This window comes from Amphiura filiformis, chromosome 8, assembly GCF_039555335.1.
Source record: "Amphiura filiformis chromosome 8, Afil_fr2py, whole genome shotgun sequence".
Classification (NCBI taxonomy): domain Eukaryota; kingdom Metazoa; phylum Echinodermata; class Ophiuroidea; order Amphilepidida; family Amphiuridae; genus Amphiura; species Amphiura filiformis.
This window is the reverse complement of record NC_092635.1, coordinates 38821024-38828235: the sequence shown is the minus strand read 5'-3', so window position 1 is coordinate 38828235 and position 7212 is coordinate 38821024. Positions and strand designations below refer to the sequence as shown.

The 7212-nt window shown below is 33.5% G+C and overlaps 1 non-coding gene across 1 annotated transcript; it reads right to left on the bottom strand.

Annotated features, from left to right (window-relative positions):
- Window positions 1-2476: 2476 nt before the first annotated feature.
- Trnaw-cca (transfer RNA tryptophan (anticodon CCA)) lies at window positions 2477-2548 on the bottom strand. Its single transcript has one exon. It is a non-coding gene; the product is annotated as a tRNA-Trp (tRNA).
- Window positions 2549-7212: the final 4664 nt, after the last annotated feature.

The following is a 7212-nucleotide window of genomic DNA, read 5'->3' as shown; positions in this document are numbered from 1 at the left end:
TACCGTAAAATAGTCCAGGAATTTTAAATAAGACAAACACTCAAGTAATTTGAATAAAAACTAGTCGGTTGGAGCGGAAATACACTTGAGTATTGTTTTTAATGCTTAAATTTGGTTAATTCTATATTCTGTGGACCAGAATCAAGTAGTTGGCCTTTGTATACACACTTCCATTAAAGGGACATTTAGTTACTTCCAAACTACACTAGATCTAATTAACAGAATGTTCTTCTTGCCAAAACCAAATATATTTTACTGACCTGACAGTTTCGGCCATCTTGATTGAAGGCCATCATCGTAGTGATGGTACTTGATCCTTCCTTCTGGTTGAGTGGTCACCAATCACTCCGATGATGGCCTTCGACCAAGATGACCGAAACTGTCAGATCAGTAAAATATATTTGGTTTTGGCAAGAAGAACATTCTGTTAATTGTATCAAACGAACTAATGAATTTCTTCAAGAATACACTAGATCTATAATTCACAACACCTGTTATTTTTGGAACTTCTGGAATATCTACTTATGTAGTAACCAACACCTAAGCTAAACAATGCGTTTTCATGTCAAAGGAAACGACTCTTAAATCTTTATACCTGGGCATATGTAATTCCATACATATCCAATAGAAGTGCGATCTCGGTATTCTTGAAATGAAAATGGTTTGAAGGTATTTCACTGATTATCAACCATTTGTTTAGTAGTCCTCAATGGATCTGCTGAAGTCTCTTTAAAATAAAAGCGTGGGTGGGATACAGCGAGGTGAAAGAAGTTACACTTCCCAGAAAGGAGGTATATTTTACACTTGAGTGTTACCATTCGTGCTTCTTGGTGCTTGAATTGAATCGAATCAACACCTTTATTTTCAAAATCATCGCAAAACACAACAATATCATGAATGTCGTGTATTCAACAACAACAATAGTTGTCAATCCCGTCGTGATCATCAAAATATGATTTTAATCTTAAATGTCTCAGAGAAACAACTTTGTTATTGATTCATTACTGGGTAGTTTTGATTATTATGGAATAGGCGGCTTTATCTCTGATTATTATCAGATTTTTTTCAAAATTTGCGCTGCGAAAATAATATGTTTCGTTGTGTAGTATTTGATGATCAAATGAGACCGTACACTACGAATCAGCCGTAAAGTCGGCCCGGTTTTGTTTTATTTCGTGTTTAGAAAATACATATCATAAGTTATATAAAATTGTTCTTAAACAAATTATCACCTTTATTTGGATTTGTTTAAGAACAATTTTATATAATTTTAAGAACAATTTTATATAATTTTAAAAACAATTTTATATAATTTTAAGAACAATTTTATATAATTTTAAGAACAATTTTATATAATTTTAATGGACAATCCTGATTAATCTATTTGCGGATACATATCAGAAGCTTTAAAATGGTATATCATTTGACTTCAAACGATATCCAGAAGCGTGGTTATGGTTTGTTGAACTCTGCTCCTTCAACAAAATGGTATCTTTTTTCAGTTCTACATGTGTCTCTATTCCTACATTGCTGGTAATAAATATCAAACAGTCATAATTGGCGGTCATTTCAAATCATCACCAAATCAACGAGGTTCAGGAATGTCCTCTCATTGTTATTATTGTTGGTTATACATACCTAGACAAAATACAATGTTTTGTAACCCACCACTTGAACAGGATTTAGCCAAAGCAAACAAAGCCTAGAGCTATTTAAGGATTCTATAGAACGGTGTTTGACTCACGCTATCAAATGAGAAACATGTCGCACCAAATTGAGGTACCTATGAATACGACCTTCACGCACATTTTACACTGTAACAGAATACAATTTGCCGACTTTACGGCTCATTCGTAGTGTACGGCCACAAATAAGATGTTTTCTACTGGCAGAAATCATAAAAGTTTATTTAAGGTATGCCGATTACCGAAACCTGCGGAAACAAATAAGCTTACCAATCGTTTTGCGGTGACATTACAAAAGTTCTTGAGTTGTGTTAAAGCTACACTAAATATGAAGTATTCAGTCCTATGTACAAATTTGTAGATTTCTGCCAGTAAGGAATATCTATAACACTTATCCGCCTCACTATTTTCAACACCGATCTTATTGATAAACACATATTACTCTTTAGTCCTGATCAACAAAAAAAAGATTCGATCACATAAGTTGCTCGATATTTATTGGAAACCACCAATCTTCATTATTATTTTTACCAACATAGTAGTATAGTAACCCAAAACATTTATGATCTCAAATACGCTTTCATGTCGCTATGCTGTTCTCATTTTGCTGGTTTTTATCAATATATAGTATTAGATATAACAGTGTATTTTCGGATAATATATATTATATTATACATTCTAGAAAAATATCGTTTATAAATCTTTGAAATAAAAAGCCATAGCAACAAACAAGTTATACAAAATAACTTTGTTAAAATTTAACAATGTTCAAAAAGTGCAGAAAAAAACATTGACCCCGACGTGATTCGAACACGCAACCTTCTGATCTGGAGTCAGACGCGCTACCATTGCGCCACGGAGTCAGTTGCAGTATGGTTGACTCAATCATCTTTTAATGTTCAATTACACGTGCATTACGTCAAACATTCTTCTCCATACTGCAGTTACTGTCCGTTTTCCTATACACAATACACAGTGCTCTTTCCCATTGACGCGTGACCTTTACAAATAGCCCTACGTTAACAGTATGGGGATATGACTAGTTAACGTCGCTGTGTGAAAAATAACCGGCCAATATTAAAAGTACTCTTCTAAAGTTCTAGAAAATATAGTTTTTTAACATGTCCTAAATTTTAGCTAATTTAGATGTTTGGAAATATTCGTACTTTGGTGTTTTAGTTAATGTTATAGGTAATAGTACATTGCCTAGTTAACGTCGCTGTGTGAAAAATAACCGGCCAATATTAAAAGTACTCTTCTAAAATTCTAGACAATATAGTTTTGTAACATGTCCTAAATTTTTAGCAAATTTAGATGTTTGGAAATACTCGTACTTTGGTGTTTTAGGAAGGATATGTAAACGACAGATAACACCAAAAATATGAAGAAATTATTTCTAAACCGTGTTAAGTCAAAAATCATTATGTTGCTCATTTTCAAGAATGCTGGTTTACAAAAAGCACGACATTGTCTGATTTCGTGAACAAAGCCACACATAACATTGTTTCCTTTCGTTTCCTTTATAATCGGTTACCCAACTGAAGCTATGAATACCATCTTTATTGCGATATCGCACATGAAAACAGTCACTTGTGCACAACCAGAGAAGATCCGATTTAATCAGTTGAGCTGTTTCAATGAGTGTTATCTTGGTTTAATAGCTTTTAATGGGGTTAAGTCCTGCAAAGGTCGAGATGAATTCTACTGTAGACATGACTGCATCATGCTTCGCTTTTACAACGTGTGATACATATACAACATTGCACGCTTTGTGTAATACTTTTATACAATTCTATGGAAAACAAGTGTAAGGTGTTTACTTGTGACAGGCGGAAATTAGTGTAACAAATAAACAGAAGTCCTCTTTGAAGTATGCACGTACCACCACCGAAATACTTGACTCGACATACTGGGACAGTTTGACCGACATTTCAAGAATAACCCTAGGCAAAATTCACGTGGACTAAAATACAAATTAATCATTCTACGTTTTTTGACTAAAGGCTTGAACAAGTCATTCACTAGGATCCACAACATGCTCATCTATCAAGGCGCAGTTTTTTAACACCAATACATTTGTACATTTATTCAATGACCTTTGACAATTTGGGTACAAAAACTCATACTCTGCAACTTGAGGTCAAATTTTGCACTATGATTGTTTAATTGAGGTTATTGTAGTGAGGCCATTGTGGTCCATAGTGCGGTGTCCGAAATGCTCTAAGGTTGCTTTTTCCCAATATAAGATCTCGACACTGGGAGCTACTGGGACATGTTTGCTATTCATATTCTCAATGGGTAAAGCTTTATCTCATATAAGCTATTGTAAGAATTATTTTGTTTGACAAATTGATTTGAAAATAATTGATGATTTACCGATTAAGATAAAGAGCAAATGTAAGTAATGTAAGGATCGTAACTGTTCAATGCTCACAGTTTGAAGCGACCTGGTTTTCTTTGACTTTTTTGCTTTGTAACCACATACTAGAAAATAGATACAGACTATTCACTAACAGCCAAAGTCCTCGTACTTTGTATAATGTGTCAGCATAGTCTACAAAAAAAGCAAAGGCTAATGTAAATGGTTTAGCATAACGTTGTACTATAATATTTAAAGGAAAAGGTAATAATTATGAAAATTAACGTTAATGGTAGCTTATTTCATTAAATGTAATATGATATGTACTTAAATTTGCATTCAGTTAGATCTTAAACTTCTCTTATTGTTTTTGACGATATTTGAAGCGGAACAGACGAAAGTTGGAAGTTTCATTTTGCACCGGGTTTAATATGAGACTGGCTACGCAACTTATTGAAACAAATTGGAAACCACTATTTTTCATTTTTATTTTTACCAACAAAATCCTGTAGTGCATGGTAGTAAACCAAATTATCCCCATGATCTAAAATACTCGTTCACGCACTTATACTGTGCTCATATCGCTGAATTTGCAATAGCATATAAAATCAAATATAAAACAATGTCTTTTTCGGATAGATCGTATACTTCCCTGAGTTAGTATATTTGAAGCGGAACAGACGAAAGTTGGAAGTTTCATTTTGCACCGGGTTTAACATGAGGCTGACTACGCAAATCATTATTATTTTTACCAACATGGTAGTAAACCAGAAACACCATGATCTCAAATACGCTTTCATGCCGTTATGCTGCTCTCATCTTGCTGAATTTTATCAATATATAGTATTATATTTAACAGTGTATTTTCAAATATTATACTACATTATACATTCTAGAAAAAATATCGTTTACAATCTTTGAAATAAAAAGACATAGCAAAAAACAAATTATAAAAAGTAACTTCTTCAAAATTTAACATTGTTTATAGAAGTGCGGAAAAAATAAAACATTGACCCCGAACACGCAACCTTCTGATCTGGAGTCAGACGCGCTACCATTGCGCCACGGAGTCAGTTGCAGTACGGTCGACTCAATCATCTATTAATATTCAATTACATTTACGTTACGTAACAATACGATGCTGCATCTATTCATCTATTGTTTCCGATTTGAGCGCTAAATATTTGGAAATTTATTCGGTTGATACTGCCCTCTTCACGATTACGTCATCGGGAGTGAGATTGTGGAGGCTTGTTCCGGGGTTAGATCATGGAGCATGAACTTTGCGATTATATTGTAAACGTTTCCGTCGTTGAATATTTTTTTTCCGTTTTCAAATACTTTCAAAATGTTGTTTTTGATAACATATTACAAATTCGGAATTGCAAATTGTGTAATAATATTGCAATTCAATTAATACTTAAATTTGATGATATTTATCTACAGAGTTCCTATCCCTTTCTGTATGGTGTCAATGCATGAGGATTTGGTTATGCTTGCTGGTCTTGGTATGTCGTGCCCATTGGTCACGTTCGTATTTATAAAAGCGCATTTATAAATATAACCGAAGTACACTGTTCATCATTTGCCACGTAATATGTGTGACGATGTGACATTATAGCTTTATACTTTTTAACATATTTTTAAAAAGCTAGTCATTGTGAAGAAACGTGCGTATGCTTATTGTTTCTAAATACACGTTTTTGTTTTAAATTCACCACTTTTGCATGGTATTTCTATAATAAAACTCACCTGCTGTAGAAGATTGAATTGCTTCCGCTAATTTTGCATTAATAAGGTTGTAACCTTCTAGCTGGCATTAGCAGGTCTTCTGTTTTAATAATCTAAAAATAAAGTTCAATATAAACATCTTTGGGTAATTCGTCTTGTACTATTTTATAAAGACAGTGAAATCGAATAAGCTATATAGTAATCTTAGGTTAAACAATTTATCTTCCCATGTCTTACAATACACCTGCGTTGACAGGAGTACATTATATTGGACAGACGATCTAAACTGTGTCAAGTTCGCGCAGGCTACTTCATCAAAGAATGGTAGAAAATATTTAAAGCAATCTAAAGGTGTCGTATTTGTATTGAATAATTCGATAATTTTTTAATATGCACGACTCACTTGATATTAATATCTACTTTCTGTACATTTTCTATTTTACCGGTTAGAGCAAAAATTAAATTTATTTTGAAAAACTATGCGCGTTAATCAGAATACAATACACGGACTATTAGATACATGAAAAAAGAAAAGACAATGATAAGATAAGATAAGCTAAGCTAAGCTAAGCTAAGATAAGATAAGATAAGATAAGATAAGCTAAGCTAAGCTAAGCTAAGATAAGATTCCTTTAACATCAAAAACAAACAAAATGTGTGTCAAGTCAACGAAACTTGTTCTTTTCTTAACGTATTACACATTGCCTTCGTCCGTTTAACTTAATAGTTAACGCCCTTAGGAAAATACTCACAACATTCTTTTAAAACTGAATACGCTCACCAGGTTTCTCAGTATTTTCACCTTTAATGTATAATAAGTCACATGCGTAAACATACATAGTACATCTATTGGGAAGCATGGAGGGAAATGCCTGTCGGAACTCCTTCACGACTTCCACTCGAATCCAAAGTAGCGTAACACGATGAAGGCAATTGCCAAGATGGGAATGGTCAAGTATTGATACTATGTCATCTCTAAGAAATCTCTTGATAGTAAGTAAGGCCTTGAGATAAGTGGCTCATTTAAGACATTACAAACTATCTGGTGTTATGATGTGTCAGTAGGAATATAAATGGGTATGTGCTATGATGTTACATGGTATTTAGATCAAGTATCTGTTATCAAAACATTGGTATTAAGTGCACTCTTTTAGTGTGGTTCATTGATCGCGAATTACAATTAATATTCAACTAATAATATATTCCGGTAATAGATATTGTGGTTATGAAGTGCCACTCCTGGCTAATCCATTGCCTACTTCAGTGAACATGAAGTTCCCAGGACATTACTCGTTGATGGTCGATAAACGTCCCAATAAATCGGACTTAAGCGCGCTTCAGACTCCGAGTATTGTACGTACAATATTGTATGTACAATATGTACGTTATTTAATCTATTGCCATTCTATTTCCAGTAATGTTTAAGTTCTAACGAAT